Source organism: Macaca thibetana, chromosome 11 (assembly GCF_024542745.1).
Source record: "Macaca thibetana thibetana isolate TM-01 chromosome 11, ASM2454274v1, whole genome shotgun sequence".
Lineage (NCBI taxonomy): Eukaryota > Metazoa > Chordata > Mammalia > Primates > Cercopithecidae > Macaca > Macaca thibetana.
In genome coordinates, this window is record NC_065588.1 from 23,069,635 (window position 1) to 23,081,237 (window position 11,603).

Sequence of the window (11,603 nt, forward strand, 5' to 3'; positions counted from 1 at the left end):
TTTAAAGGCACCCAATAGAACTCCTGGGCCAACCTGCTAATCTAGATGGTTCCTATCCAAAATCAATCATTCCCTGCCTCTTTTCAGATTTAATGAATGCACAACCTGGGATTATGAGCTGCAGGCCAGAATCATTTAAGTACTGCAATTCCATATCAGGCATTACAATAGAATCTTAAGAATATTTAACAAAGTTTTAATATGTGTATGATATAGAGGCTGCCTTAGTGACCAATACAATTTAGAACTTGATAATTAATTAAATACTATTATAAATTATATTAGAAAGGGCTTTAAAATCATTAATAACTTCTGGTAAGCTATATGTTTTAAGTTTCTAAAATAAAATAATAATTTCTTCTTTTTAAATTTTTTATTGCCCTTCACTTTACATTTTGTTTTAATTTTACCATTGCTCCTTACAAGTAAAGTACTTTGCTTTCCATTTGATTAAATGTCAAAATTGTTCTTTTCCTGAGAACACTTAGCTTTTTATTTCTCTAATAACATTTTAACCCCACCCCCATGACCTATTATTTAACCTAAGGAAATGAGAGCAATATCTGAACAAAAATTTATCTGAATTGAAGGAAGAAAGGTTTTACCCATTGCGGTTTTTTTTCTGCCTGTATTTCAAAGAAAAGTTTAAATGTTTTTGTGTAGATGTATAGAACATCAAAGAAAGATAATGAGGGACTGAAATTTTTAATATCAAAACTTCACCATTGGTAATCATTTTTTTCCGTAGCTCAAAACATAGAAAGTCAGTGTTTAAGATGCTCTCAATAAAAAACATAAGCACCATGTCAAAGAAAGATACAATTTATTGCAATTACTTAGCTCAAGAGTTTAGGTGGATGGAGGTAAGAGAAGTGTATGTAAAATACATATTACCAATTATCATAATTACATGGGAGAGAGTAAAGTGGTGCAAAAGTAGTAAAATAAAAGAGGTAATACACATCATAAAAGGCCCAAAATTTCGGGACTTACTATAGTGCGTAATAGGAGAAAAACTGAAGTTTCTTGGTAGGGGAGAGAGTGGCTTCCATGTCTTTCTGGATTTTCATTATATCTCAGGTAGTTAGCATTAGGACTGATACATAGAAGACACTAAATAAATACTTGTTGAATGAATGAATGGAAAAATTTAATTGCTGCTTATTAAATAAAACTCTTTTAAGTATTATTTTGGTTTTATGAAGTTTTGAAATGACAGTATAATTTAGACCTTGCTTTTGAATAGCTAAAATCTAGTGGGCAACATAGATATTTTTCAAGTAATTCTATTACTGTACAAAATGTACAAAGTTATGAGATAGAGATATAAACAAAGTTCTATAGCAACAGCTATGGGAAGGTGGAGAACAGGTGAACTAATTGTAACTGAAATGATAAGGAAAGACTTGGTAGGTTAATGAGACCTTGAAACCAAAGCAGGATTTCTACAGATCCAATCAGGCATGGGGAAGGATTAGGAGAACCTTATTTAGAGAGAAGACAGCCTGAGAAAATCTGCTAGTGTGGAGAAGAACTCTCTGTCTTAAGGAATAGAGAGTGGTCATGGATGCTTTGTAGGTGAGAAAAAGAAATAGACTTAGAAATGCCCCACTCGTATTCTTATTCCCTTACAGATTCAGTTCATGATTGGTGGTTTCCAACTGCCACCCTCTTTACTTCTTTGACTTGGGTCTATCTCTGGTCACAGGAGCTTTTGTGGGCAGGGTAAAAATTCTGGGGAATAAATGTGCTTCACTTCTGTTTATGCAGCCCATAAGTAATGAATGACAGAACCCTTGGTCCTCAGGTGAGAATACTCTGAGGCATAATTCTGCACCGTTTCTCAGTGACTCCCAGTGGGATTAAGCTACAGTTGCTCACAATTGTAAATTGCTTGATAATGCACATTTTACTGGTTTCCTTCTCTTTCATACCTTATATCTCCACTTTACTGATATTTCTTAGGATCACTTAAAAAGTAAAATGCTTGCACTTATATCCTTTCATGAATGTTTGCTTCTGGAGAAGACTAAGACAGTTGATAATGACAGTGGGATTCTAGAATTGGACAACTGTTGACCACATGGTGGTAATTCACATTTCTGATGAAAATGGGTAATGATAGTGCTTGATATTCTGTGACATCACAATTACCTTTGGTTAATTGTCTTGAGAATAGATGGAAGGAAATGCACTGCTTATACAAATTTTCTGTTAGTTGACAAATATGAGGGCAATTGCAATTATAAAAAAATATAAATTTGGTTGGTTGCTGTTAAGTGTCACAAATGTGTCAAAGAAAGAAAATGACTGGTTCTGATTAGCCAACTATCAACATAGGGTACATTGTGAAAGTCAGAAGGCTTCTAGGGTGGCATTAAAAGAGAGTCTCATATTCTGAAGTAAGAGGGCAGACAGTGCTGAAAATTAAGCCAGCACCTTATTGTGAGATTAACGAAGTTAGAAGGAAGGTTATATTTACAGCCCCAACAGTCTTTTATAGTAAAGTTTGCTCCCTTAGGGAAGAGATGAGACTTTAAGAAGGAAGAGGGATATTTGGGTGGAAGTGCCTGAAAAACCTCCAACTCTCAGATTTTCCTTACCCTTTGGAACAATTCTGTTGACCCACTCACCCACTCCTAATTTCTAGAAGATAGATGCTTCTTTTTGCCTGGAGACCATGCAAAGTCCTCATCTAAGGCAGTAGCCTTAGAAAAAAGCACTCATCCTCCTAGGGTCTGCCTTTACATTCCAATATTAATCTGAACCAATAACTAAGGTAAGGTCTCGGCTTGGCCTTATTGAAAAGTATTGTCCCTGTTATGGAAGGAAAGGGCTTAGTCACTGAAAAACCTGCAGGACCTGGCTAAAATATCCTTGCAGAAACCAAGGTAAAGTGTCTTGGAATAGACTTCACAGTGTTGTAGTAGAGGGACAGAATGTAAAGCTGGATAATGGAGAGTGCGCTGATATATGAACACCCTTCTGTGACTCAGGACTTAGTGTTCTGACTAGTATGCCTGGAATGAATCCTATTACACTGCTGGGACGGTTCCTTGAAGTTTGGAACAAAACTTGCTTACAGTAAATGAGATTGAGGTGCTGAAACTAGCTTGTCTGAGAATTGAGAAAGAGGTAAAAGACTAATAGAAGTGGGGATAATAGAGTGGATTTATTATATAAAATATAGAGAACATACTAGTTAACTGTTTCCCAAGAGGGCCCAGAGAACACTGTTTTCATCAAATTGGAAAAGAAAGAACTAGTCAAGGTGTTACATTTGCTTATCTCTGTAGGGCAAGACTGATGCTGGATGATGCTACGGAGGTAAAGAATTGTATGTATATTTTAGGACAAAATACATAATGAGTTCATATTGGTTCTTCCAAGACAACTGTAGGGCTAGAGACTTTTTGTTTATTCTCCTATAGCTTAAATCTGTATCCACCTTCTTTCATATTAAGAATCCCAGTTCTTAATGACATCAAGATAGTTATTTAAACCCATAATATACACAAAATAGTCTCAGGATAATAATACCAACACTGTCATAAATAATGTGATTACTGACAACAGCTTAATATGTTTTTGCAGTTCTTATTATCTTGAGGAGCTTCCCACAAGTTTTTAATTTTTGTATTTTAAAATCACATGAAATAGTTACTGTGTGATAATGTCACAAAATCAATAGGCAGTTATGTCACAAAATCAATAGGCAGTTAAGATCATTTGCTTCATTTAGCTTTCTATTTTTAGAGACTGCTTCCAAAAATTGTTTTATAATTATGTAAAACATGTGTAAGCTTCCTAAGTCAAATGTGCAAAACAAGGTATATTTAGAAAAGTCTAATTTGTATTTCAGATCTCTCCACTCTGTTACCTTCCTGTGTCTATAGGTAAATATTGGAAACAGTTTTATGGCTTCTCCTTCTATTTCTTAGATATAAGAAAGATGCATTTATATTCATCACTTTACTTCCTTTTGCTAACATGCTTTATATACTTTTTCTTCTCACCTTATTTAGCAACATATACCAAATACTATCTTATAGGAGAACATAAAGATATCCCTCACACCTGTGAAAGGCATATGTGACTCCTTTGGGTGGATGTACGTTTTATTGATCCCCAGCGTACCACAGTAAATTCTCAGGGGCAATGTGGGGTATTTCAAATTATTTACAGAAACACAGTAATTTTTAGTGTTTGTCAGGAACTGCACAAAAAACTGGCTTTAGGTAAATCACTGTTTCAACAGTAGTTTGTGCTTTCTTCCTTCTGATGGTGTCTTATCTTTGCAAAGCTGGGTTTTTGGTTGTTACTATGATAGAAAGCAAATACCACATGAAAATCAATGTGCCATAAAAATCAGGTGGGATTTAATCTGAGTTCAAGGTTTAAGAAACTGTGTTGTATACAAATGGCATACACACTGTCTAGCTAAGTAATTCTGGTTATTTAACAATGAAGTAGAAATATTGTCTTTTATTTCAACTTATGTGTATTTTTTTCAAATAGCTACTAAGATGTTAAGAGAGAAATAGTTAAGTTGTTTGGGTCCAGCTACTTAATAAACAAAACTGTTAAGTATTTCTTTTGGTCAAAGTGTGCCATTAAAAAGAAAAAAAAATTACTGACTCATTAAGAATTCTGTGAATCAAGAAAGTTTAGGAACCCAAGAGTCAACTACATTACCTATTCATGGCCATTCAGCTTGTTTCCAGTCTTTTGCTGTTATAAATAGTGCTGACATGAGCCACCTTGGGCATCTGACATTTTTGCTAGATATTTAAACATTCTCGTATATAAGAGTTGTAGCCTTTTTACATCCCTACTGGCATTGTGTGTACTACCAATTTCTATGTGGCTTCAACACAAAACTGTGGTGTCAAATTATTAGACCTTCATCAGTTTAACAGCAGAGAAGTATCATAGCATAATTCAAAACATTGTGTGATAAAATATATATAACACAAAATATGCATTTTAACTATTTTTAAGTGTACAGTTCAGTGTCATTAAGTACATTCACAGTGTTGTGTAACCACTATCACCACTATCAGCTTCCAGATCTTTTCTATCACTGCAAATAGAGACTCTGTAACTATTAAACAATAATTTATAAATCTTCCCTCCCCTACACCTGTTAATCTCCACTTTATTTTCTGGCTCTATGAATTTGCCTATTCTAGATATTTTGTATAAGTGCAATCAGTATTTGCCCTTTTGTGACTGGCTTATTTCACTTAGCTTAATGTTTTTAAGGTCCATCCATGTTGTATCAGACGTTCTTTCCTTTCATCACTGAATAATAATCCATTGTATGTATTCTCTGTGCCACATGTTGTTTATTCATTCATCTGTTCATGAATACTTGGGTTGTTTCCACCTTTTGGCTATTGTAAATAATGCAGCTATGAACATAGGCGTACAAATGTCTAGTTCGTGTTTTCAATTCTTATGGGTATATATCATACCCAAAAGGAGTAGAATTGCTGGGCCATATGGTAATTCTATGTTTAACTTTTTGAGGAACTGCCAAATGGTTTTCCGCAGCTGCTGTACCATTTTACATTCCCAACAGCAATTTCAATTTCTCCACATCTTTGTCAACACTTGTGATTTTCTGTTGTGTGTGTGTATGTGAATATAGCCATTCTAGTAGGTCTTCATGGTGCAATTTTAATGTGCATTTTTATTATTAATGAAACTGAGTATGATTTTATGTGGCTAAGGATTACTTGCATTTCTTTTTGTTAAACTATCTTCTCATCTGTCAGCCCCTCCAGTGAACATACTTAGAGATGACCTTATGTAGGTAGACTGGACAGGACTTGGTACCCAGCTAAATGCAAAGAATGACAAAAGAATAGGTGCTTCATCCTAGTTTCTAGGCCTGAGTAACTGGGAAGATGAGATCACTGTTAATACTGTCACGGGACTCTTGGAGTATTGCTTCTTTGGATGGAAATCTCTGTGGCCAGTGGCACCTTTGCCCAAGTTTTGCTTGGGCATCTAGGAGCCAGCATAGGTGTCTGCTCCCTGAAAGACTGTGGCTGGACCAGGTGTACTGTAAGCAGGCAGCTTCCACAGCTGGCACTGGAGAATACAGTGGTGGCCAGAAGCTTGGGGACACCAGGAACTGCAGAGCTCCAAAGACAGTGTCACAGCCCTGTATCAGGAATTTCCTAGGTCTGGGCTCCCTGAGGGAGCTCTTCCCTCCTTCTCTCTTCTCTCCTTCTTGTCACCCGCAACATGGCAAGCAAGGGGTGTGTTTCAGCCCTGTTTGTGTTATAGCTCCTTTAGCCCCACCACTTGGCAGGTCCTGAGTTCTTGTCCTGTGTCCAGGAAGAATAAGGTATGTGGACCTGTTGAGGGTGAGCAAGTTGAAGAGGAGCTTTATCAAACAACAGAGCAGCTCAGAGGAGACCCACAGTGGGTAGCTCCTCTCTGCAGGCAAGGTGTCCCAACAAGTGTTCAGCTCTCAGCAGAGAGGAGACCCTGGAGTGCTTAGCTCCTCTCTGCAGGCAGGTCTCCCCATTGAGTGTTCGGCTCTTAGCAGAAAGGAGACCCTAGAGTGAGTAGCTCCTTTCCACAGCTGGTCGTCCCATCCAGTGCTCAAGGCTGTTTGAGTCTGGGGTTTTTATGGGCTTCAGAGGGGAGGAAGTAGGTGCTGTTTGGTCCATAGGAGGCCATGGATGGACCTGGAAAAAGGACCATAAGTTCTTACTCTGATCCATGGGACTGGCAGCCTAGCCCCCAGGTTTCAGGCCTTCCCCCAGCTTGAAGGTGGGTCTTCACCAGGGACCTGTCTCTTTCTGTTCTGGAGCCTGTCTGCCTCCTGCCACTGTTCATGGTGTCCAGGTTGTTCATGCCAAGGGGTGCCTGCAGGTCAGCATTAAGCTGCCCTCAGCACCCCCTGGGCCTCCTTCCAGTGCTTATTGGTACCTAAAGTCTGGAGACAGCCAAGGTGTCAGGGAGCTAGTGTGTCAGTGCTGCCCTGAGCGTGCACACACCTGGCTGGATTGCTATAGCACCTGGGCTCGGCCTCAACTTTGCACTAAGATTGGAGTGGGTGCTGGGAGTGGAGAGAGGCCTGGCAGCAGGAGCAGGCACTTCCAAACCTGCAGGGGCAGGGGGATCCTTCCTGGGTCCCTGAGAATGCAGAGATGTCTGGGTCCACAGCCATGGCTTGAGTGGCTGCAGCTGTGCCCCAGAGGGCAGGGGCTCCTGCCTGCTCTGTAGAGCACACAGCCCTGGCCATGCCTCCTCACTGCAGCCAGCATCTTGGCAGTGGCCACTCCCGATGGGCCACCTCTTCCATTAATATGACACTGTGAGAATGATTGAGAATTATTATTTTGATAATAGGATAAATAAGAAGGAGGCAAGGTGGGGAGATTAACTATAAGAATAAATTCTCTAGGGCTTAAATGTTAGAAGTTGAATGAGATAAAAAGGCAACTTTAAAAGATAATGCAAATGAACTTTTAAACATTATGACTTGATACTAGGTTCTTGAAGATGAAGAAGATAACAGAGCAAAATGTGACCTGAGATTTATAGGCCTGGGGCTTAGGTATTTGTGTCACAGAAATAAAATAGGATCACATGCAATGCCCTAATATGACTTTTGCTCTATAATTGGAGATCAGTCTTAACATGCAAAAACTCCTAAGAGGGTTGTTAGTGAATATGTTTACACTAAAATAGAAATGATTTCTATCAGAGCTCCCTTTGTGAGCAGGTTCTGATTAGGATAAGAGGAGACTGGTGCACAGAGAACTGTAGAAGTGCAGTTGGTATGGGGCCAAGAGGAGACCCAGAGTAGGGAAAAGGAAGCCCAAAGGGCCAGTGGGAGAAAAAAACAAACAAACAAAAATAACCCCACACATGATTGTTTTCAGTCACTTTCTGTGAAGGTGGCATAGAATGAAAGGCAACGCTTAACCTTTTTGGCTATCTATAACATTTGCCAGAGACATTTTGTTTGCAAGTGACAGGAATCCAGAGCATATAAAAGGGCTGAGGCAGGAGAATCGCTTGAACTTGGGAGGTGGAGGTTGCAGTGAGCCGAGATCGCGCCACTGCACTCCAGCCTGGGCCACAGAGTGAGACTCTGTCTCAAAAACAACGAAAGAAAAAAAAAAAGCGAGGAACTCAAAGTCCACATCCAGCTTCCAGCATAGCTGGATCCATTAATACAAGGTGAAATGCTATCATTAGGGCACTGCTCTTTCCAACTCTGGCTTTGTTTTTTTCCAAGTTGGCTTCCTTCTCCGGCAGACTCTCTTCATGCATTGGTAGAGATGGTACCTGTAAGGTCTAGAACCACTTTTATTGCAGATAAAAAAGAAAGAATGCCCTTTTCCTAACCATCCCCGCAAAAGTTCTGCAGAGCAAAAATCCCTCAGATTGGTCTCGCTGTGTCACATGCCCAACTTTGAACCAATCAGGATTCACAGGGCAGTACTGCGGTCACTTCTGAAACAGACAGGGAGCCTGCCCTGAAGCACATGGACTAGAAATAAAAAGTCTTTGAGGTTTCCACATGGTATAACAGTTTTCACTGTGGAGGCTTAGTAATTGAAAGTGGGATGCAGGCAGGGTGAGGTGGCTCACACCTGTAAGCCCAGCATTTTGGGAGATGAAGATGGGTGGATCACCTTAGCCCAGGAGTTTGAGATCAGCTTAAGCAATAAGGTGTACAAAAAATTTTCTGTACAAAAAATACAAAAATTAGGTAGATGTGGCACACGCCTGTGGTCCCACCTACTTGGGAGGCTGAGGTGGGAGGATCGCTTCAGCCTGAGAGGTCAAGGCTGTAGTGAGACAAGATTGTACCACTGTACAGCCTTGATGAGAAAGTAAGACCCTGTCTCAAAAAAAAAAAGGCTGGCTGACGAGGTGGCTTATGCGTGTAATCCCAGCACTTTGGGAGGTCAAGGCAGGTGAGTCACCTGAAATCGGGAATTCCAGACCAGCCTGACCAATATGGTGAAACCCTGTCTCTACTAAAAATACAAAAATTAACCGTGCGTGGTGGCATGCACCTGTAGTCCCAGCTACTCGGGAGGCTGAGACAGGAATATTGCTTGAACTTGGGAGGCAGAGGTTGCAGTGGGCCGAGATCCTGCCATTGCACTCCAGCCTGGGTGGCAGAGCGAGACTCTGTCAAAAAAAAAATAAAGAAAGAGAGAAAGAAAGAAAGGAAGGAAGGAAGGGGAAGGGGAAGGGGAAGGGGAGGAAGTAAGGAAGAAAGAGAAGGGGGAGTTTATGTAGAGTATTTCCTAATCTTAGAAAATGGCTTGTATATCTTAATAGTATCGTGGATATTTATGTCTCTTTCCTAACTTTAATAAAGGACATTTAAAACCGGCATACTCACATTATCTTATATTTCAAAACTTTCAGATTTTTTAAAGGACGTTTGAGTCCACTTACAAAATAAATGAGCTGAACGCTGTAATGAAAAAATAAAATCAGTTCGCATTTTTCAGGCAAGACATGTTGCCAACATCTGTGTTAAGATGTGATGTGATCTTCTCAATGAACAATGTAAGAGCCACTGAGTAAGCTAAAATAATAGTCTTCTTGTCTGTAGTCAGTGTGTTGACAAGAAAACAAAAGGAAACTGTAGAGTAAACACAGGACAAGATTATACAAAGAGAGTAGTTAAAAATAATAAAAACACTACATAACAAAAGAACCACTATAACGTAGCAGACAATGTTAAGTTGTTTTCCAATTAAATCTTTGGTTTCCCATATGGAGGCACCAAACCTGCTTTCCATTTTCTAAAATCAATTCCAAAGGGCTGTCCTTATGTCACCTTGAAAGCGTTTCCTAGAATTGCAAATTCAAGATTCTTTCAATGTAGTTTCCAAGTTCTGACCCATCTATTGGCTTCTAATGAGCATTCTTAAAACCTTCCTTGAGACAACCTTTTGATCGGTATTACTGCATTTCCACAGTAGTTTATCCTTTGTAGAAGCGGCCTCACTTTATGCTTTGATAAATCTTAAAAAGAAGTTGCTTCACCAAGGCTGGCAATGCAAAGAGCTCCCAAAATGTATTCCTGTTGTGTGTGAGCTTTCTAGCAACATCAGACAATGTTGTGAGGAAAACACATGTGCTTCCTTTTGTTCTTTATCTGGAACCAGTGCTTGTTCATATTCTGTGATTCTTCAGTCTAAGTTGGGGCTTATTTTGTTATCACCATCTATTTTACCTAGGATCTGAAAGGTGTATATGAATACAAGAAATGGTCTATATTCTTACAGGTAATAAATTTGTCTCTGAAAACAGTTAAGCCTTTGTCTTTTGAATCTCAACGCTTCTGTAATTGTAACAGGGTAGAAAGATAAGTATACAATGGTGGACGATTTTTAATTTCCTGAGGGAATATTTCTCAGGATGCCAAGGAAAATGAAGACATGATTTTTTAAAAAATAGAATGGCAAGACGTTTTTTGAACAGCTCCTTTCTTTTTCATGTTTTATTGTTGAAAACATTGATTAACTTTATATTTAGTACAAAGAGATTTATTTTAAGTCTGAATGCCAGTCCCACATAAATCAGGCAACAAGTAAAAATAAGCACTTACAGGTTTAAGTGATCTTGGTAATAAACTAGCTACCTTGCATGTATTCGTATACATATGCATTAAGATATCCCTTTGTCTATAGGGCATTGCATTTACTTGGCCTCCCAGATGCCTTAGAGCAGGCCTCTCCCGACTCCTTTGACTTTCAGCCAAATTCCTTTTTGAATTTGTTTTACCCACATTTTACTTTATCCAGAAATCTGGTAGAATTCAGTGCTCCTTGTGTAACAATTTGGGTTTTGGTGATAGAGACACAGTTAAAAGAGATACTGGTTTGGGGGCAGAACACTCAGTTACCAGTTATAGGTCTGCTGCTAATTGACTGTGTGATTGTGGTCAAGTTACTTAGCATCTTGAACTTTATTTTCCTAAGCTATAAAATATGGATAATGCATCTCTCTGCCTAAATCACAGGTCTAGGGGTGTTGTATAGAAAAGAAAGTGGGAATCAGCATTCAGAAGATGACAAAATATTTTACAAATGTAGAATGACTGCATCATGATGATGACTATGAGCTATCCTGTAGTCTGTAAAAAACTGTTGAGACCACTCCTTCAACTTGGAAAGCAGGAGGAAAGAATGGCATGGACTTACATAAATCATTCTATATAGTATTTTTCAAATGTTAGATTACTGCCTGCTAAGGTTGTGAAATCATATGTTGGTTGCTACTACCATTTTTAAAAGAATGGAATAATATAGAAATAATAGAATAGGACAGAAAATATCAGAGTTTATCTCTTATAAGTAAGGGTTAGTAATCAGAAGTCAAGGTAAGTATTACTTCAGGAAACTTTTTTTCAGTGTGTGTGTGTATGCAAATACTTGTGCTGGGTTGTGATATAATATGTATATACAATCAGTGGATCACAGTTTAAAAGTTTTGAAAGCCACCACTCTATATGCATCTGTATCAGATCATCTGCTGTGTTTTCCCCCTCAAATCTACCCCAGTCCCTCAGATGCCTCGTACTTTAGCTAGACAGTACAAGGAGT